We start from the raw sequence: 22,596 nt of genomic DNA, 5'->3' as shown, positions 1-22,596 counted from the left end.
TAGCCCCAGCTGGTGGTGCCCTTTGTGGGAGGTTATGGGATGTTTAGGAGGCTCAGCCTTGCTGGAGGAAGTGTATCACTGGGGCTGGGTTTGCAGGGTCTTCATACGTGCCCCACTTCCTGTTTGTCTCTGCTTCCTGTGTGTGGATAAAGTGTGATCAGACAGCCTCCAGTTACTGCCCCTGCTACCATGCCTCCCCTCTCCTTATGGACACTATCCTCATAGAGCCAGAAACCCAAATGAACTGTTTCTTTATTAAGTCATTTTGGCTCGTGGTGTCACATCGCAACAGCAGAAAACATGTCTCTGGCTTGGTGAGGGTGGCCATTTTCTGGTCTTTGCATTTTATGAACCAACACTATCTGGGTGGAGGCTCAGAGACTTAGGGTTAAGAAAGAAGAAATGGGGTTGTTGTAATGGTCGGAGCCAGACTGGAAACTGGGTTACTTAAGCTAACATCCTTTCTTCCAGTGCCAGCTACTGAGTCAATTGACTTGATTGGTGTCTGAGCCTCTCCCAAGCGGGAGAGAGATAATTGGCCATCTGGAATAGGTTGTGCCACAGAGGAGGGGGGAGGGTCTCTTACCCACTGCAAGGAGCCAGAGGGACAGAGGGGACACCTGTGTCTGGGAGAGGCTTGTGTCTCAGGTAGAAAAACAAGTGCTTCAGGAGACTCAGGAAAACTAACGGAGGCCACATCTCCCAGGACTTTGTGGCACTGCTGTCCAAAGGTGTCTTCCAGTCACAGGCACCACCCACCCCGTGTACAGCTTTGGGCTCCTTGGTGCCTCTCTGATTTTTAGAGAATCCATGAGTGTCCCGTGCAGCTCCACAATCAATCCCTTTGGGTGATTCCATGATAATAGCTGCTGATTAGAAAACTATTCAGGGCTGTGCAGGGCCACTGTCGATGCCACCAGCAACCTCTGCAAGATCCGGAAGTGAGATGAGAGACCAAGACCCCAACTGCTCCTCTGCAGTCTCTGTGGGGCTGGGATGACACCAGCAGTCAGGGTGGGTCTTCTGAGGAAGCAAGCGTTCTACCTGCTTCTGAGTGTCCCAGGAGGTGGGTTTCTCTTAACATGAACATGTTGAGGGGTATGCTCATCAGGATGGCTGCAGACATTCTGAAGCTATGAAAGCACTTTCTCGGGATGGAGCAGACACTGTGGACTGGGGAGAGGAAGACCAAAAGATCCCCAAGTCCTTGAGCCATCACTAAAAGTTCAGATGGATAAAACCTGAAGCTCATCCTTTCCAAGATCCGTTTTCTACGACAGATGCTTGGGCTCTTAAGCCAGTTTAATTTATTAGCAGAAACATTTTGATTTTTTTTAAAGTTAAAAATTCCTTAATTTCTTATTCCTGGGACCACTAACTACAATTTGCAGGGCAATATACCTGATGTAAAGAAAAGAAAAAGACAAAGCTCCAGCAGATAAAAGACCTCAGGAATTACATCTAATTGACACTACATTGCATTAATCAATAGCTGCCCTTGTCATCAACCTGTGGCTATGACCAACCTGAACAAGGAGGGTTTCCTGGCTAAGCTGTAGGAGCATTTCTGACTGTGGATCATCGTTCCTTCTGCGGCAGATTCTTACAGTTCCTCTGAGGCATTTAGGACAACTGTCTCAAAGTAACCTGCAGCTTTCCTGACAGCTCCTTGCTCTCTCTCCTGCTAAGAACCACAGCCCCTTTCTGTGGTTTTTTAAAACCTTCTGCTACCATATCCACCACTTCCAGCACCAGATCCATAGCCACAGGGACTGCCTGAGCTTCTTCCACCAAAACTGCCCCCTTTCCTGGCTCCATAATCTGACTGCTGTTGTCCACTATAATTTCCAAAGTTATTCTAGTTCTCACCACCGCCATGGTTACCTCCACCAAAGTTTCCTTCTTCACTGTAAACATCCTAACCTCCCCCACCTCATCCACCGTGACCTTGGTTTCCATATCCTGGTTCACCGCCACCGTAGCCTCCTCTGCTACTGTAACCAGGACCACCAGCAGAGTGGCCTCCACCACTTCCAAATCTATTATATCCACCATCACCACCTCCATAACTACCTCTGCCACCACCACCTCCACCGCCACAGCCTCCTCTTCCACCAAAGTTTCTACCACGACCTAAATTACCTCCACCCCTTCCAAAGCTTCCTCCACATTGGCAGAGCCGCCTCCACAACCTCCAGCAGGCTGCATCTCTTGTTTAGAAAGGGCCTTTTTGTTTCACAGATATGCCTACTAATAGTGTGGTATTTCTGAATAACACTTTTTGTCAACTGTGCCGTTATCGTCAAAAGTTACAAAAGCAAATCCACTCTGCCTGTCTTCCATAACGTCGATGGTTTCAATCTTACCATACTTTTCAAAGTCGTCTCTCAGATTTTATTCTTCTGTATCTTCTTTTATTCCACCAACAAACACTTTCTTCCCTGTTAAACGGGCACCAGGCTCTGTAGAATCTGCTCTACACGCCCAGCAACCTTGTGTGCTCGATCACAGATTGCATCACCCTCCTCTTCAGCATGAGAGTAGGTCACAAAACCCAAGCCCCCGGAACGTTTTGTTTGGGCATCTCACTGCCACACAGTCTGAAAGTGAAGTCCATGTCTCCACATGTTCTCTTGAGCTATCATCTGTGGTTTCAAAGACCAGACCACCAATAAACAGCTGCTTCAACTGTTCTGGTTCCTTTGGATCGTGGCCCTCCATTTTGAGACTGAACTCACCTCTTCCAACACGAGTTCAATCTTGATTTAAAAAAAGAGAGAGATAAATTTCTTTTTTCCTCCAAATTTTAAATTTGCTTACATATTTATTTGTCTGTGTACGCATATGGGTATGTGCCATGATGCCCTTGTGAAGGTCAGGGGACAACTTTTAGGACGAGTTTGTTCTGTATTTTCATCATATAGGCTCTGGGGCTTGGATTCAGGCCATCAGCCTCAGTGGCAAGCACCTTCACCCACTGGGCCATCTTGCCAGTCCAGAATTTGGAATCTTATCGTTCCTAAACTCTTCCCAATCTATGTGCTTAACTTCTGAAAACCTCAGAATTTGGTTTGCTGTTTGCAAGTATGTCCACTCCTCCAGCTGAAACCCCTGCTGGCCACTCCTGGATGCTCAGTCACAGCTCAATCTTAGTTAAAGTTTCTAGAAGATTGCCAGTCAGCTCATGACAGGCAGAGCATGGCTCAATGGTTAGAGAGAATAGAGTTAAGAATGGGAACTCAGAACGAAGACCCTCACCTGGCCTCTGGAAGCAGGTCTCTTAAAATCCCGTCTCTATTACCTTCAGACCAGAGAGCAAAGCGCTGTATGCCTGCATGTCCGTGATCTCGACTGGGCTTGGAATGGAGCTTTTAGAAGGCTTTTGAGGATCGGGAGATTGCGTATGGAGCTGCAGCTCAGCATCACAGAGAGTTGGTTCCAGGATCCTGAGCTTACCCAGCCCTGCAGATACACATTTTTCCAATAAAATGGTGGACCTGCATATAATCTGCATGCCTCTATGTACTGTAAACCATGATGGACTTCATACAATGTGCATGCTACATAGTTACTAGACCTCACTGCTTCGGGAGAGCAGAAAAGGGGAAGAAAGGTCTTCCCTGAAGATTTTGTGTCACAGTCAGTCAGACCCATAGAGGCAGAATGCAGGTATGGAAGACCTGCTATACCGACTGCGTCCACAGTAAAGTGCTCCATCAATGACGGCTGTGATTGGCTGTTCTAAGAGGTCACCTGATGGGAACTGAGTGCACCATGGGCACAGGTATGGCTTCCTATCCTATGGTCCTAGCTCTTCCCCGGGGCCAGCTGGGTGAGGCATCTTGGCCAGGGAAAGAACTGGCAATTATTCCTTCCTGCCGAGCCCTTCCTCCGCTGGCTCTTTTGTACTTTTTACAGTGAACCCAAACAGTTCAGCGGTGGTAGTGGGTGGGGCAGGGGGTGGGGCGGGTGAGCGACGGGCTGTTATTTTTGAGACTCTGCCCCTTCTGTGTGAACAATCATTCCAGATTTGCGTGCTCTGCAGGCATCAGAAGGTGGCTGACCACATCCTAAAGCTCTTCTTTTCATCTGGATTGGCCCCTCCCTGTCACATCTTTATTGGGTTTATAGACTCCTTTCCCCCCTTTTCTTTTTTAAAAAAAAGATCACTGTTTATTTGTAGAGTCACTGCTTTGAAACTTGTGCAATATCTTAAAGGCCGTTTTTGCCTTAGTCTGCTCCAAAAGGCAGAGACCAGAGCTCTTACATAACGCAGCTCGAGGCTTTGGAAACAGATTCCCAGCAAGCGTTTAGGAGGGCAGTCATTACATAATGCGACAGAACAGCTCCTGTCATTTATCTGGCTTGTCATTCAGAGTGGAGCGATAAGGCCACAGACGACCGTGCCGATGAAGCAACTTATTAATTCAAGTCAGTTTGCTTGGGTCTACTGAGGACCCCGAGGTCACACGACTGAATCTGCCGTTGCCCAGTGCAGTGGAATAACTGGGCCAAGTGAATTCTCAACTGGGTCACCTCTTGCAGACAACTGGCTTTGTTTATTTTCTTTCCCTGCTGCATTGGCTGAAGGAATTGCATTTATTGGTCTGTCATTTTGGCATTGGGTAACGACACTTACAGTCACGTTGTTACCCAATTTGGTGGTGGTGGGGGAACATCTGTCAAGCGTGTTGTTCCACACTAGCTGGTCCGGAGTCCTGTGGAGACACTCGGCTACGGTTAAAATGAGAACTACAGACACAGTGAGCATGGTGGCGGCGCCCCGAGAGCGTCGCTGTGCCTATCAGTGTCACACCTGTAGCCCAGCACTCACTGGCCTCTTGTTGCAAGGCTTGGGGACTCACTGTCCTGTTTGCCCGGGTTGAGGGAGTTACCGGGATCCAAGACCTCCAGTTTCGGGCATAGGGCTTTAATACGGGTGGCAGTGAGGAGCAGCCAACTTGAAGTGAGAATGTGGTCAAAGGGAGGGTACCTGGAGCTCAAATCATGGGAGGCCTCTGCTACTTCGCTAGTCTGGTATCTCTGTCTATTTCTGTTGCTGAGAGAGAATACCCAGAACTGGGAAGTTTATAAAGAACAGAGCGTTATCTTGGTGGATAGTTTGGGATGTTGGCAAGTTCAAGGTCGGAGGGTCACATACCATGAGGGCTTTGTGATGCTTCAGCTCAGAGCAGAGAGAGACAGGGTGAGAGCATGTGCGGGGCCGGTGGAATGCAAGGGGGACCGACTATACAGCAGTCAGTCTGTCCTAAGAACCCAATCGCTTCTCAGAGGTCCTCCCTCACAATGAAATCTCACTGTGAGTCTTAGCAGGGATGAGCCATATCCAAACTGTAGCATCTGGGTCCCTTGGATAGGAAAGGCCACCAATTGCAATGCAGCCGATGTAGGTGTACCCACAGAAGCTCAAAGCCAAGACCTGACTGTTTGATCTCCCACTGTCTCCAGTCTTTCTTCCAGTCTTCCCTGCCACAGTTGACCAAGGGGCCAGAAACATGGTCAAGAGGACAGAACTTCCTTTCTTTCCAAGATATCTCCGGTTGACTGCCAGTCCTGTCTGGAAATGTCAGGTCTGGAAAGTCAGGATTGCCCGTGTGCCCATCTTTGTATTCATTCTGCTCCCAGGTAGAAACAAGGTTAGGGTCAGTGAAGGTAATCCACACAGGGAGAGCTGGGTGTGGGGGCTCATGTCTAGACTCAGAGCACTAGGAGGGCTCAGGCAGAAGGATTCCCATAAGTTCAAGGCCAACTTGGCTACCTAGGGAGTTCTACGCTAGCCTGGAGGGCTGCAGAATGAGACCCTGTTCTAAGAAACAACAACAATAACAAAACACAGGCAGTTCTTGGAGTTCATGGGTTTCCCTATCTGCAGGTTTGATAAAATACAGGCTGAAAGTAGAGTTGAGCCTATAAGGACTACAACTGAGCTGTGGGCAGAATTCTCTTCCTTGCCAGTAGGCCAATACATAAGATCTATATTTTATAACATTGTCTTTACAGTGGGCAGAGAGCAACACACCCTTTTCCATTGCATTGCATTGTGTGAGCTATTAGACAGGTGTGGGGTTAGGTGATTGACAGTGTTACAAGCATGTGTACTTGGGCAGTGGGGATCTGAAGTCAGCCCTCTGTGGATCCTGAGGGACAATGTCACAGAGGATCCTTGGTATTTACTGACTCTGTGAGCTCATCTTCTGTTGAAACCAGCACGGCCTGTGTCTGGTAGTTCCTGGACACCCATGGAACCACAAGAATGTGTGTTGCCAGCACTTCCAGGGCGCGTGGTCATGGCGAAGGCCACACAGGGGTGGAGGTGGAGGTGGGGGATGAATGGCTTTCCTGTTTCCACGCCCACACTGTAGTTGTGTGTCTTTTTTCAAGGCTGGCTGTTCACATTGTTTAACACAGTGCCCAGAAGTCCAGTGAGATGGTTCAGTGGGTAAAGGCACTCGCTCCCAAGCCCAACGGCTTGAGCTCTAGCCCTAAGGCCCACATAACAAGGATAGGACCAACTCCTATAAAATTTTCTCTGGTTGTGTGCTGCGGCCCGTGCACACACATGCATATTCCCAGAGAAATAAAAGATACCCACAGTACCGAGGTGCCCTCTGGTGACCCTAAGCACAGGAAGGCAGATGCAGTTTAGTGAGAAAACACATCACCAGAGGAGCTTCCTGCAGGCCTGAGCCGTGGTGCAGTGAGCCACGGAGAGCCCAATGTAACCATCAGCAAAAGCAACTGTCAAGTGTACCACACGTATGCTCATGGATGTACCGTAATGTGGACTGCTGAAACAGGAACAGACCTCCGTGGCTACACATTGGACAACTCCGTTGAGAAAATGTCATCCCAGCATTCTCCTCAGCGCTGAGTGGGACTGTGGACGAGGGGACCACAGTCCGCACACACAGTGGAATACCCTCCAGTCGTAAAACAGCGAGGTCCTGTCATTTGTGGTGACACAGATGGAAAGAGAAGACGTGATGCTGAGTAAAGTCAGCCAGGCACAGCGAGACAGACGCGCACTCCTATGTGCAGACAGAAATGCTGGTCCTCCTGCGGCTGAAAGTAGAACCATGGTTACCAGATGCTGGGGACTGAGGGGAAGGGCAGGGGTGGTCGATCAGCGAGTCCTCAATTTTGGGTAGCAGGAGAGATCAGCCCTGGTATGCTATGACCATGAGCACAATGGACTGGCAAAATAAATCAGCGGTTAACAGTGCTTGCCGTGCAAGCGCGACGACCTGAGTTCAATCCCCACGCGCCATAGCAGGAGAGAACTGAAAACTATCTTTAGACCTCCGTGTGTATGTGTGTGTGCATTCGCGTGTGTGCTCATGCACACCTGCACATGCACATACAAACATACAATAAGAAATTTGAAAAGACAAATGTTTAGGGCTGTGGCTGTGGCTCCATGGTGGACTTGCGTGTGCAAGGCTCAAGCTTTGATCACCAGCACTACTGCAAGAAAAGTGTGAGGAGACAGATCCATTTAACCCGATTTAAATATCACACAGTGCACACACATACTGAGGTGTGACACAGTACTCCGTTGATATACACAATCTTTATGCTTCGAAGTATAAAACAGTTTTAAAAAGAAAAGAAAACGTGGCTAGAGTCTGCAGAAGTCTGTTCGCAGGTGACTCCAAGTAGAGGAAGGGAGGATGGTGACTTCGCTCGTGAAAGTCCCTCTGGCTACTGGGTGAGGCTTGGTGGGAGGGGCCAAGACTCAGGACAAGAAGAATCCTCAGAAGGGAGTTGGAGAATCCTGGTGGAAGATAAAGAGACCCGTGCCAGGAATGGCACCAAGGAGGAGGAAACGGGGTGTGTGTAACAGATCTGTATGGTCATCCCTCTGTGTGTGTCAGGGACTGGCTCCAGGCCAGCTGTGGATGTAAAGCCACAGGTGCCCTGGCCCCATGCACTGGGCACTCCAGCCTGCACTTGGCTTAAGAGTCCTGACACCATTGGCCATTACTGTAGCATTGAGGCAGTGGCAGACCCACATGTGTTTAATACGCCTGTTACTTCTTTCTGAGCATTTTCTTTGTGTGGTTGGTTGATTTGCCCATGGAGAGCCTGGGGTGGAGGACTGAAAGTAGACGAGAGCGTGGAGCCGACGCAGACAGCGGAGCAGGGCCCCGAACAACGCCGAGTGTCTTGAAGGTCTACTTCTTTTTTTTTTTTTTATTAAATAAATGTCTCATTTCTGCACCATGTGTTTCCTTCCCTGAGAAGCGGTGGGGACGCTTGGCCCCCAGAGGCGGGCTGAGCAGCTGTGCAGGACTGGTGGCTGGGGACAGCGCACAGTCTGCCCCAGCCTCTGTAAATGCAGGCGGAACCAGCTGTGTTTTTCCTACCCCCTTACATCATCACCATCATAAAAAGCCGTGGGGAGGAGGGGGCTTGTGCCGAAGATCTCAGCTGTGATGAGGGAGACAAAGGGGTCCAGGAATTCGGCGTAGGGTGTGCAGTCAGGATTGTGGCCACTGGGGGGGGGGGAGGCAGGCTGTACCAGGTGGGTTACACTTGACGACCACCGACCCCCATCTTCTCTTCACCGTCCAGGTCAATCACCTCCTTGTTTTAAGCAGACTCTGTTTAAAGCCTGCTCTTTGAACCTCATTGGCATGCTTGCAGCTAGGTGCTGCAGCTGGCGGGGAACCCCAGCCTCTTGCTCTCACCACCCTCCTCCTGCAAACCTCTACCCCGAGCTTTGCTGTCTGTTCTTGGCTTCTACAGAGAGTTCCCTGGCTGGTCAGTCCTACTCCACGTATACATGGGCCTCTGTCAGTGTGGCTTCCCTGTACCACTGGGCAAAACCCATATCCATAGTGTCTGGCGACAAGCTTGCCTGCAAAACCAGTTGAACAAGGCCCCGGGCCCTGTGCTTGTTTAGAAACACACATGTAAAATGCATACTCCTTGGGAAGTATCAGGTGTCAGTAACATTTTTGGGGTGTCCACCTTGTGCCAGGATCAGGTGTCAGTAACATTTTTGGGGTGTCCACCTTGTGCCAGGCCCTTGCTAGTTGAGTCACCCCATGACCACTCTCTCAGGGGACTCCTACTGATCGCACAGGAGTCAAATGGGGTATTGTCAGACCCGTCGGTCATAATGGCCGAGTCAAGATGTGAACACAGGCTGGCTGATCCGGAACTGTGCTCCTCGCTTGGTTATGAGTCACGGTATCACCACTGACGAATGTGCTCTAGAATCTGCCATCTTTCCACTGCGCACTGAGGGTCAGGAGATGGAGGAACCAAGGAATAAGATGAAAATCTGACGACTTGGACGAAGCCGGATGCTCTGTCTCTCACCGGATGCTTTTCCATGTTGTATTATTACGGGTAGGCATCTCGTTTCACCCGAGTCACATGTGACTCTCCTTACTGTAAATATTTTAAGTATCAGGGCCAGGAAATACTACCTTCTTGTCTCCCCCCTGTTCTATCCCTGGCGATGGCTTCTGTCCCGTCTCCTAGCCTTCCTCTGTGTTTTCCGATATGTATGTCTGTGTGTCTGTTTGTGAATATGTCTCTGCCACTTCTCCCTTTTTATACAGAACTCTCACACCTGTGTTGCTTTGTAACTTAACTTTTTGTCAACACATGTGTCTTCAAAGTCTTGTTACCTGAGGCCCTGGGGGGTCTCACTGGTTCATATGAATGGTCACATAGTGGGGTCCTCGCTCATTCATGGGATTGGTCACATAGTATTCTGGATTATAGATCTGACATTATTTATTTAACCCATGCGGCCAGGCACTTTCTCGACAACACAGATCGTTGGAAAAAGTTAACTACCCATGGTTACCAAATGCTAAAAAAATAAACTGAGGAAGGCTGTCAAAGGCGGAATACTAATTATATTATGAGAAAAGAGAAACACGTGTCTCTGGCTTTGCCGTCCACGTTACCTTCCACGTTATCAGTTCCATTTGGGAGTGTGGTCCCCTGTGGTGTCTGCCCTATACAATGCTAGCATCTCCATCCAGGCCCCAAACCCCAGCATCTGTCCACTGCCTCGAGAGGGAGAGCCAGCTGCAGACTGCCTGAGATCTTGGACCCTCCTGGCACCAGAACAAGAGCTGGCGAAACTCTGTCGTGTGAGAGGCGCCAGAAAGCAACTCAAATTCCACACAGCCGTCTTACTCAGTTTTTACTCAGTAAAACCCAAACACCCATTTCTGTTGAGACGTTGGCGAGCCCTGGGACCCACTGGGGGCCTGTGGGCCTCTGCACGTGTCTGAAATATGTCAGGCAGGTGTTTCCAAAGAGACCTTCTGCTCCAGGGAAATATATCCTGATGTAATCTGACTAATTTGGCTTTTGCCTGACTTTCAAGAGAACGGGCTGTTTGTCATGCTTGTCATGGAAACAGTTGCCGGCCACTTCAGATGGGGCTTTGTAACGTGAGCTGGCGGAACCCCGCAGGGGCCTTCACCCTGTTTTAACTTCACATCTCACGTTTTGTTTACGTTAATGTGTTTCTTGGGAGGAATTAAAAAAAAAGAGGAGGTGGGGATGGGCTTAACTGGTCATTTTTTTTTTTTTATCTTCTACTTATTTTTAGAGGAGATGGGTTTCTAGTAAGAGAATCAGCATTTAGCACAGGGCTGAAGGAATCCTGTTGGTGGCAGGAAAGACAGGTCCTAGGGGGACATGTTCCTCAGAGCAATTCCCAGACACATCCTCAGGAGCAGCATACCTGCAGCCTTGGCAGAGGCATCAGTTAGAGAGCCACCACCTTGCTAATGCTTGGCTCTGCACAGGGGTTACCCAAAGCTCTCTTTCCCCCTCAAAGTTAGGCAGCTCTGAAAAATCATGAAATTATGAATTCAACTTTGTTTTCATTCAAAGGAGAGGAAACAGCTCCTGAGATGCCAAGGTCATGTGAGGGGCAGAAGGATTGCACCACACACTTCCATGTGTTTACAGAGCACCCACAGCCACCCGTAAATAGGGAGGGGGGAAGGGGAGGGGGAGGAGATGGGGGGACCAGTGGGGACCAGTGGGGATGGGGATAGGGATGGGGTGGGCACCAGCGGGGACCAGTGGGGATGGGGATGGGGTGGGCACCAGCGGGGACCAGTGGGGATGGGGATGGGGTGGGCACCAGCGGGGACCAGTGGGGACAGGAAGGGAACTTCCACAGTGTAAGGACCAGTGAGGGGATCTCCCTGAGAACGGAGAGGAGGCTGAGGTTGCTCAGGTGAAAGTGCTTGCAGAGTTATCCTGGTGAACTGAGTTCAATCTCCCGTGCCCATGTAAAGGTGAAAGTGGGGACAGCTCCACAAAGTTGCCCTGACATGGGTGCATACACAAACACACACAGTGATTCGTACTAATAGCAATAGTAGTAATAATAATGATAATAATACTTGTAAATGGAGACTACACTTCTGTTTCCTGGCCACCCAGACTAGAATAATTACACAAAAGTTATATTAATTGCAACACTGTTTGGCCAATGACTTAGGTATATTCCTAGCTAGCTCTTATATCTTGAATTAACCCATTTCTATTACCTCACATCTTGCTTTTTGGGTGGCTAAACGATATTTGCCTGATTCCGCCTTCTTTCTCCTCACGTTCAGTTTAGTTTTTCCGCCTAGCTATATTCTGCCCTTCCATAGGCCAAAGCAGATTCTTTATTAACCAATAGTAATAAAACATATTCATAGCATACAGAGGGGAATCCCGCATCAAATACTCTTTAAGTTACCAAGAGAGGGGAAGGAAATGAGATGTGGAGCCTGGTTGTAACTTGAGTATTGCTTCTTGCAGGTTCAGGCCATAAGTTGCCATCACCAGTGTAGAATATGGGATGTGTCTGTCACTGTGGGCTTGCCAATGTCCTGGAAATTGGTTCAGTAAAACCCAGGTCCCAGTTTCTTGTCTTTTGTGGGGAATTCCTTGCTCTGATCTCACCAGGTCCTGGGCCGCTGTTTTTATGTCCCCTCTTCTCTTCATCCTCACAGTCTCATGAGCTGACCTGCTTCACTTGTATCTCTGAGGGAAGCTTGGCACCTTTGCCAGTTCCCCCAGGAAAGTCTGTCCCCGATATGTCACAACTTTAGGGACATTATTGATGATTGCTGAGGTCATATTTAACAGCTGCATTCCAGACCGCAGAGCCTTCCGCCATCTGGTCTCTCTGGATTTCTTTCCTCTCTCAGAGGAAATAAAAGGTCCTCTCTTCCTCCTCTGAGAGCCCCACCCTGATATGTCCTGGTACCCGTGGGTCCGTTCCTGCAGCTTGTACCCTTGCCTTACCAAGTGTAAGAGTAAAACGTTTAACTCATCTGCAGATGGTTCCTCAGAGCATTTCAAACAGTGCTCCGCAGGCCTAGAGTCACATGCAGTCACAGCCACTACCACTGCAAAATGCCTTTATAGATCAGTAGACAGCTGTGCAGGGAGGGGAAGGGACAGGCCTACAGTCACTATGAGGTTAGGAGACCAAAGTTCCTGCTTCCTGTCCTGGCACATTCAGCTTCAGGTGACCTACCTCCCATTTCTCTGTCGATGATTTTCCCCTGATGGAGACATAGTCTGTGCTATGTATGCATCCTTGCTTCTCCCCACTAGAGTCTCCCTTAAACAAGCTTCTTCCTTCCTCACTGCCCTCCACTCTCAGGAAGGAGGGAGTGGAGAGAGAGAGAGTGAGCCCAACAAGCTTGGCCTAAAGCATCTAAGACTGGCTTATTGGAAGACATCATTAGAAAAGGTAAGAGCAGATCTGAACCTGATGATGCAGGGACGCAACGGTTACACTGAGAAGAACTCCCTACAGTCTCAACTCAAACTTTGATGATATCTACCACGAGCATCCAGATGTATGCATGCTGTTTCATTGGATTCATATTAAATGAATTGTGATATGATCTAGTTATATGCATGACCCTTACAGGAAGAATTAGTTCTGGGCACACTTGTGTATCACCCAGGTTAGACACCTGCACAGTACACTGTATGACTGAATGTAATATTATCGCTATGCTCTGAGAAGTTTTGAATGACCTCTAATGCTTCAGTGCTAAGAGAAACGCTGCTTTGGTGACTTTGTTCATTGATTTTGGTCCATATATATAGTTGTCCCTCAGTATCCAAGAGGAGTTAGCTTTATGATTCCTGTGGATAGTAGAATACAAGGATTTAGGCGGTATATATGGTATATGTACGTATGCACACACAGAGAGGCACATACAAATGCATAACCACATACAAGTGCACAGACATGTGGGATTTTCATATAGCCTACTCAATTTTCTTTGTACCTTAAGTCTTTAAATTATTTATGCATGCTATCTAACAGTGTAAATGTTAGGTAATGGTTTTTAAGCATATGTATTAATTCTTAGAGAATTTTGTACAATGTATTTTGATTGCATTAACTCCCCATTCTTGCCCTAACTCTTCCCAGATCCACCTTCCAGCTCCCCTGCCTCCCTCAACTTTGTAACATTTTGTTTTGTTTTGTTTTGCTTTGTTTTTCAGGACAGGGTTTCTCTGTGTAACAGCCCTGACTGTCCCAGAACTAAAGACCAGGCTGGCCTTGAACTCACAGAGATTTGCCTTCAACTCTGTGACTTTTAAATTCTTGTTTTAAAGTGACCTGTTGAGTCCAATTTGTCCTGCCTACATACCCATGGGTGTGGGCCATTCACCGGAGCTCGCTCTGTCTACTTGGGCTACACCTTTAACGAAAACTATTCTCCTTCTCCCAGAAGCCATCAGCTTTCAGCAGCTCCTCACCTGGGGATAGGGCTCCCGAGTCCCTCCTTCCACCACGCTAGAATGCTGACCGTCTTGGTCTTGCTCCAACAATCACAGCTGCTGCGACTCCGTGAAAGCAGAGGTCCCACCCTTCTCAACCTCTGGCTCTTAGGACTTTTCTGCCAGTGATGGTCCCCACTCTGCAAGGGTGATACTTCTCGGACGAGGTGTGAGAGCCGCGTTAGTCTATGGGTGGGGAAATACAGTTCACGGGGCAGTTTGACACTGTGTCCATTTAAGTGAAACGGTAGTAGGTTTCTCCCTGCGGCCTGTGAGCTCCCCAGCCACGGGTTCTTGGCCATATGTCTCGTGTAGGTATGTCTTGTGACACTACTGCATACATGAGCATGTCTTGCTTGGCCACTCATTGTCATAGACCCCAGGGCTGACAGCTGGGTCAGACTGTTGATGTGTTGTCCCTGCCCCCCTCCGCCCCCTGCACAGCGGCTCTGGTACTATGAGAGCTGGCCAGTAGGGGCAGCTTCCTGGTCAGCATCAACTTGGTCTCTCTATGTCCTGTGACCAAAGTGTTTGCTTTCTTCAATGATAGGGTCTTACCATTGCGCTCTGGTGGGCAACCAAGAGCAATGACAACAGTCTGTGTTGTTTTGGATTTTCCTGGACCTCCCTGACCAGCAACTCAAAGGAATGCATCCCTCGCCCAGCACTGGGCTTTCCATTTGGCAAACTATGGCTTCTGGGATGAACACTATCCCCTAAGATAAATAAACACTTTTATATAAGTATCTGTGAAACACTAAAAATTATGTTTATATGTGTTATTTTTCCAAACATCCTTAGTGTTACTTATTTCTCTCCCACCCCACTCCTGTCTCCCAGGAAACAGTTTTTATACCACACTGTATTAGAATATTGACAAGATGCAGCCTGTATATGTTAAGTGCAAATGTGGCTGACTCACAAACACGGACTCTGGGATATGGAGGGCCCCTGCGTATATGTTTTTGAAAGAATATATTTGGAGTGAAATTTCTGATTCAAAATCCATGTGAAATGCTTGAAGTGACGTCTGCCTTCTTATTGATTTTTCGGAGCTCTTTACATATTCGCTACACGGCACACCCCTCTGGCTCTGCTTACCTTTTCACTCTGTCATGGTGTCACTCATGAACCATTCTCAAACTTTGAAAAGGTCTAATTTATAAATCTCTTCCTTTCTCTATGATTTGTGGTCTCTGTGTTTCAGAAAATCTTTGTGGTGGCCACGAGCAGGTTCTCGGGTGTATCCCAGGAGCGGTACCACGGTGCCTTTTATATCCCGGTCCAGCTGTCACCAGAACCAGGGTCTGAATGAGGTATGAGGTCAGGGGTCAATACTAACATTCTTTTAGGATATGCGATCCATCCAGAAAACCTGCAGGTGGTCCCGTTCTTCCCACACAGCTCGGTTGCAAGGCCTCCCTGTAACCATGGAGCTCTGTGGGTTTGTTGTGGAGTGAGCCTTCTCCCTTTCAGCTCCTATGGTGTTGAGGCCATGTTTTAATTCTAGTTAAAACATGATGCCATGCTTTATTTGAATTGAAGACTCCTATATATTATGGTTGAACTGACTCCCATACAACTATGAATTCTTTTTTTAAGGATTTATTTTTATGTATTTTTAAAAATCATGTGAGTGTGGGCATATCTGTGTGGGTTTGTAAATGTGAACGAGCGTGCCTATCCAGGACAGAAGAGGGCATCAGATACCCTGGAACTGGAGTTACAGATGGTTGTGAGCCACCTAGTGTGGGTGCCGGGAACTGAACTTGGGTCCTCTGGAAGAACAGTGGGTGCTCTTAACCACTGAGCCATCTCTTCAGTCCCAAATTATTATTCTTTATGTATTTCAACACTGCTAAGTTTAATTTATCTGATGTTAGTAAAGATATATCTTTTTTTAAAAAAATACCTAAAATTTAATTATATCTACTTGTTAGTGGTTTTATAGATATATTTCCCCCATCTTTTTATTTTCAACCTCTTGGGGTCTTTTATTTGTGTCTCTCATAAGCAACTCACTTCTGAAAAATAATTCAGATGAAAATATTTCTGCTTTAATTCTGAATTTTTAATCTGCTTTCAGATCTAGGCTCTTTCTTTTTCTTAATGCCTTTATTAATATCACTGAAGAGTTCTTTGAAATGTCTACCGGTCTGTGGGAACGATGCAAAATGTCCAAAAGTGCATCTTGATGGGTTGGAGGCCACAAAATGTACTTGCAATTATAACCTTACCCATCTAAAATTTAGTTTTGGAAAAAAAAAAAAAACCTGGAAGTAAATGCATGGAACCAGGTTGAACCAGGATCGTCCTCACATGCAACACAAAAGTGCACAGCCCAGTGACTGAGTCTGTTTTTCGTGGGGCACAGTCATCACTATGTGATGCTGGAAGCTGTTGTCTCCCCAAGTGGAAGTCTTGTATCCTTTAGGGCTCTCTGCTTCCTCACCTCACCTACCAGTCCTCAGAGTTGCTACTCTGTTTCTTGTCTCTAATATAGTCTTCTTTAAAAACAAACAAAAAACCTTTTCTTTTACCACCCCTCCCCCTGGGATTTTGCTAAAAAGCTTGTGTGGCTATGAAAAGCAGACGCTAAAAAGAACGAGGAATGTTTTCTGGAAAGGATATAAGCCAGTGTGAGGGATGGGCACTGAGCCCTGAGCCAGAGGGAGGGAGGAGGACTCATCTGAGGACAATAGCTTACAGGTGCCTCTTAGCTACCCAGGCAGACAGGCAGGCAGGCTCTTAAGATGCCTGCTATTCTGTGAGCTGCCTGGGGTCTAACGCGGGCTCAGTGGAGGGAGCCAGCTTTGTCTGCCTTCCCACCCCTGGAAACTCATGAGGTGACAGACCGTGTTGTTTCCAGTCTCCAAAATATTTCTACTGCCCATCGCAGCCCCCACTCACCCTGGCGATCGCCGGTGTTATCTCATGATGCGTGCATGCTTGCCGGGAAAGCTCCGGAACTGAATTCCTAGTGGTTGCTACCTGGTTCTACCTATTATACCTGGTTCTCTTTCCCGTTACCGCTTCGTGAGCTCCTCTGTCCCCTGCAACTAGCTGCCCCCGAGAAATGGCTGAGGTCACTCGAGTTTCCAGGTATAATCCTGGAGTCAAAGTGGGCTGAAAGGAAGTGCAAGCTCAGGGGAAAATAATCTGAACGATAGATTCATTGGGTCTCTCATGGCTTTAATGACCAAGGTGGGAGGAGAGGAGTAATAATGAGTGACATTTATACAGCGTGTCGCAGCATATTACCTCATTTACCCCGATGGAGTTCAGGGTGGGGTCCAAGCAGGAGGCAAGACTTTGCCTGTCTGAGTCTGCATTCTGGCCCTGCCTGCCACTTACTGTGTGTCCCGGGAATCCTCTTGCGTCTGTATTCCAGTTTCTTTAAGTGCGCAATGAAGGCGCAGATTGCGACTGTCCTGTAGCCCTGTGATGATGAGATGAGCTAATGCCTGTAAAACACTTCCAAGAGTTCCAGGAGCATAGTAAACACTGAGTAAAAAGCTGGCTTTTACTACTTCATCCTCTCAATGGGCCAGGAGATATGTAGACAAACCCCATTTTATAGGCAAGCCGAATAGAGTGCAGACTATGGCGTGACCTATCTGAGGTCACCCATCAGAGAAGTGGGGATGACAGGTAGGGCTAGGACCAGGCCTGCCTGAGCCCAAACCCTTGCCCTTGTAGCTCTTCATGCCAACTCCTCTGGTGCACATTTGGCTTAGGCGCTCAAGCAAGACACACACATTATACCGCCGCGGGTCGTGTAGCAGCATGTTTAAGAAGATTATTTGTCCAGATGATCTCAGACACGAGCAAGGTCAGCATAGCTGGAAAAGCTCTTTTCTCCTGTCTGAGTGGGATGGAAATGAGGACCATGTACCAGGGCAGCTCTGCATCTGACTATGAACGACTTAGACTTCTCACTGGTCCAGCTCAATCACTTGGCATGGCCACTTGGTGCCATCAAGAGACACAGTGAGCATGAGGTTCTGGTGTAAGCAGGAGGATTACTCTGTGATGACACTAACACATGGTGGTGTAGATACAGAGCATACAGCAGCCGCTAGGTGCCATTTCAAGTTCACACATAGCACGTCCCTATGCGTCTCTGTTTTCTATGACAGTGTCACCACAAGAGTGAGTACCGAACCATAACCTGATGATGGCTTCAGTGTCACTAAGGAATAGCACACAAAACTTCATTATATAGAAAATGGCTTCTTAACTCTCATTTCTTCATCTTCTGGCGACGGTACCCTGATTTTCCCCACTCAGTCTGCCCTTGAACAAACCTGTCTCCATCCCCGGCCTGAGAACAGCACACTGTACAGGTCTGGCTAATTTGTCACCATGCATGAGGACCACAGGCCACAGTCACTGAAGAAGAGGCACTTTCCTTCTTCTGAAGAGACCCGGGCTCTTGAAGCATTCTGGCTATTGAGCAAGAAAGTCTCAGGTGGCAGGGACAACCTGTCTGGGAATGGGGCTGGCCCCGAGACAAACAGTCCCCAGTCCTTTGTTGGTTTGACTTTTTTGATTGCACCTAGCACCAAGCCCTGCAAAGTGTAGAGTGTTGAGCTCTGAGTTAAAAAAAAGAAGAGGGGAAGTGGTATGGGATAAATGTCTATATTATATTTTAAATAAACGCTGATTGGCCAGTAGCCAGGCAGAAAGTATAGGCGGAACAACCAGACAGGAAGTAGAGGCGGGTCAAGGAGAACAGGAGAATTCTGGGAAAGAGGAAGCCCATTCCTTGACAGTCCTGACCCAGCCGCAGAAGAAGCAAGATGTGACTGCCTCGCCAAAAAGGTACCAAGCAACGTGGCTAACATATACTAGAATAATGGGCTAATATAAGTTATAAAAGTTAACAAGAAACCTGAACTAATGGGTCAATCAGTTTATAAATAATGTAGACCTCTGTGTGATTTCTTTGGGACTTAATGACTGCAGGAACTGGGCAGGACAGAAAACTCAGTCAACACTGGGTGGTGCAGACATTATGTCCTCTCAATAGGCCAATAGCTACTTAAAGGAAGAAGCAGGCTCTGAAGTCTGGAGTGAGCCAGCTAGAAAGCTCAGGTGCCTCCCAAGCCCTTATGGGAAGGACATAGTTGCTCTGCTCAGAAGGCTGGCGTCTGAAGGGAGTGCCTGCCTTCCGCCTTTCCCTGCCTGCAGGCGGGGAAGTGTTTGCTCACAGAAATGTCACAACAACAGGGATTCTGGTGCCATGGGGAGGCCTCTTTGACTCTATCCTTCATCACCCTCAATTGTCCTCCTGACAGCCAGATTGGAACCAAATTGGATTTAATGCATTTCACAATTTTGTTGAACAAATTTGTGGATTAAGGGAACAAATTAAACCCACATTTTTATTTGGCATCATCAAAAACGTGACATGCAAACTGGAAATGGACATTCCCGGTCTTGGAATAGACACAGTGAATCCCAAACCCTTCCTTCCCAGAATTTTCTTTCGAGGGTAATTTCCTCTGAGATTCTTGGGAAGTCTGGTTCCAAATCTTACCTGAGAGCTGGGCCGTGATTCTCAGGTCACTACTGGGCCTCAGCATCCTTCCTTGAGGTATGGATGCTTTCTATCCTACCCTGCTTTCAATTCTACTTTCCCCAGCTTTCCCCATGGGCTGTAAGATGTTTTACATTCCAGTTCCTGTAGTTGCACTCATAGATATGGCATGTTTGAGTCGATCCCAGTGCCCTATCCTTTCTTTGAACTCTGAGTCGAGCCAATAAATATTTATATAGCTCATTGGTAATTAATTAGGCGACTTTGGCACTCTATCCAATGGCTTGTAAATCAATGTAGAGATTTCATTTTCCCTACCTCTGTTTCTTGGCTTCTCCAGAGCAAGGCAAGCTATTAGTGGACAGGGAACATGATTTCCACTTGGCTGTATGTGTGCACTACATGTAGTAGCATGCAATGAATATTTATACCCTTATAAATTTAATTGACATATGATTACTCAACACTAAAATGCAAATTTTTAAGGGAGAAAGGAGCTTATCTTGGCCAGGCTGAATGGAAGGGAGAACCTGGAGAATGCCAGTTTCTCTAAGGGCTCTGATGCCAAGCGGGCTGGAAACGTGCCTCCCACTCACAGGTAGGAAATGCTAACAATGATGTGCCCACTCGGGGGCCTCAGTTTCCACTTCCTGAACTGGAAATATCACTAGCACCTTACCAAATCCCCACCATAGCACCATGGAACAGGAGACAGCCTCAGAATGCTAGCCACTCCCAGTCTCATGGTCTTTGGGGGTACACACACCCATGCCCAGCTGGACAGAAGCAAAATAGATTTCATCCAGATCAGTAGTTCTCAATCTGTGGGGCGCGACCCCTTTGGGGGGTTAGATGACCCTTTCATTAGCGTTGCCTAAGACCAATAAAACCACAGATACTTACATTATGATTCATAACGGTAACAAAACTACAGTTATGAAGTAGCAATGAAAATAATTTTCTGGTTGGGGAGTCACCAGAGATTGAGGAACGATATTAGAGGGTCGCAGCATTAGGAAGGTGAGAACCACTGGCCTGGAGTATCATAGTCTCACTCTTCTGAAGATTTATTCCCGTCTATAAATGAGTAGGTACACTATGCAGGTGTCCATGGAGGCCAGAAGGGGGCATCAGAGCCTTTGGAACTGGAGTCACAGGTGTTTGTGAGCCACCTGATGTGGTGCCGAGGGCGGTTCTGCAAGGCAGCAAACGTTCTTCACTACCAAGCCATCTCTTCAGCCCCAGACTCAGATTCCTAAAGAATAAACTACCCAAGGGATTGCCGTTTTCTTCACCATGGAAGTCAAAGGAATTAAAGGAAAAAAGTAGCCCATCCCAAACAAGAAAACTCCAGGCTACCTATCTGGAGAGCCAGACAGACAACAGAGAGGGTTTCCTAAAGTATCTATTAAGTGAAGAAAGGGGAGACTTCATCAATGGAAACTAATTAAAAGGCTTTAATTATATGCGATGTTGACCTCATATTCCAGATTCCTGCAACAAAGAAATGTAGGTAATTGGGGAGTCTTGACTTTTCCCCCACTGACCGCTTTCAACCCAACAAGATCAAGCACGTCTCTTCACTCCTCCACTGTGCTAGGAGGTCAGGAACTCAAGCCATGGCTCAGTTTATGAGCAGAAGAAAGCGAGTCCCGAGGCCTGGGGAGCAGCTCCCTGCACCCGTCTCCAGCTCAGCTCCTTAGAGAATCCTGCTATTGTTCTCTCACATGGTCCCGCTGGGTCAGCACCCACAGCCCAGTGTCTGCTCAGTTCTTCCCTGGAAACTGCAGCTGCTTGCTCCATTGTTTTCAGGTTTGCTTCCCTCTGAAACTACCTTGCCTTTTATTTCCCATTAGTCTGTGATCGTGTTCCTCCGTGTGTGATTGACACACGCAGCCTAATAAATAATTAAAAAAATAAATATGTGGTGTGCATGTAACTCTGTGTGTGTATTTGTATATGTGTGTGCGCGCGCACATGCGTGTGTGCATGCATGTGTGCATGCGTGTGTGTATGTGTGTGTATGTGTGTGTGTTTGTAGGCTTGATGTTGACACTGGCCATTAGGAATCTTCCCTGATTGCTCTTTACCCTTTCCACTGAAACAGTCCCTCAGTTAAACCCAGAGCTCCTGGACTCAGCTAGTCTGACTAACCAGGTTGCTATAGGACTGTCTTTCTCCCACTGTGCAGTACTGGGTTTATTTCAAGGGACCACGAGGTCACTTTGTAGTTTGTAATTGTATTTTTTATACCCAGGAGCAGAGGGCCAAGATTGAAAGGATCCATAATTATTGCTCTGGCTCATTCTGTGCTTTTGTTTTTAATTGAAAATAATTTATTTTTCATGTAGTATATTCTGATTATGGTTTCCCCTCCCTCATCTCCTCACTAATCCACTAATCCAATTCCATACTTTCTTTCTTTCTTTCTTTCTTTCTTTCTTTCTTTCTTTCTTTCTTTCTTTCTTTCTTTCAAAACAAACAGCCCAATAAACAAAAACAACGGAATAAAACAACACAAACAAGCAAACAAAAAAGAAAAAGAAAAAACAAACAAAAACTGTAACAATTATCTAAATTATTCTATTATTAATAAAAACTTGGGAATCAGATATGGGGTTAAAACCTGCTTGCTCAGAGAAGCTGTGGAGAAGCGACCAGTGAGTGACCGTCTATCTCCTTCCTTGATCTAAAAGGCCAAACGCCTTTCTAAGCCCCTTTCCACTACTTCCCTTGTCTCTCTTTAATTCCTCTGGCCTCCAAAACCTTTCTGCCTGTCTGAACTCGCGGTCAGTCTATCTCTCTATTCATCTGTTCATTTTAACTTGGACCTATCTTTTCACCTCTGTAGGTAGACTCCACTCTGCAGCTTTGTTCAAACCTGTGACCCTCAGCCTGACTCCAGAAGGGCAGACCTCCTTCTGAGACTCCCACAGACCCCTTTGCTTTCTGTCAGTGTCCTAGCTGTGGCCTGGGAGCATCTTTGGAACTCCTTGGCTAGTTAACCCTTAGAGCTACTCTACAATGTCCATCCGCAGGTGTATATCAGTGTATTTGCTGTGATAGGAAGAGTGTAATCTGAGAGTTAATATTGGGAATTAAGCTTGGCGGGGGGAGGGGGAGAAGCCATGTTTGCCTTGGCTGAGGCCATCAAGGAAAGTGAGACTATATGGTTAACTGCTACAGCCGTGTTGAGGCTTCTGTACCGTGTGTGTGTGTGTGTGTGTGTCTGTCTGTCTGTGTGT

At 47.4% G+C, this 22,596-nt stretch overlaps 1 pseudogene; it reads right to left on the bottom strand.

The window, feature by feature from the left end:
* Positions 1 to 1,714: 1,714 nt before the first annotated feature.
* LOC121677155 lies at positions 1,715 to 2,721 on the bottom strand (annotated as a pseudogene).
* Positions 2,722 to 22,596: the final 19,875 nt, after the last annotated feature.

The sequence above is a fragment of the Arvicola amphibius genome, chromosome 4 (assembly GCF_903992535.2).
Source record: "Arvicola amphibius chromosome 4, mArvAmp1.2, whole genome shotgun sequence".
NCBI lineage: Eukaryota > Metazoa > Chordata > Mammalia > Rodentia > Cricetidae > Arvicola > Arvicola amphibius.
This window is presented reverse-complemented; position numbering and strand designations above follow the sequence as displayed.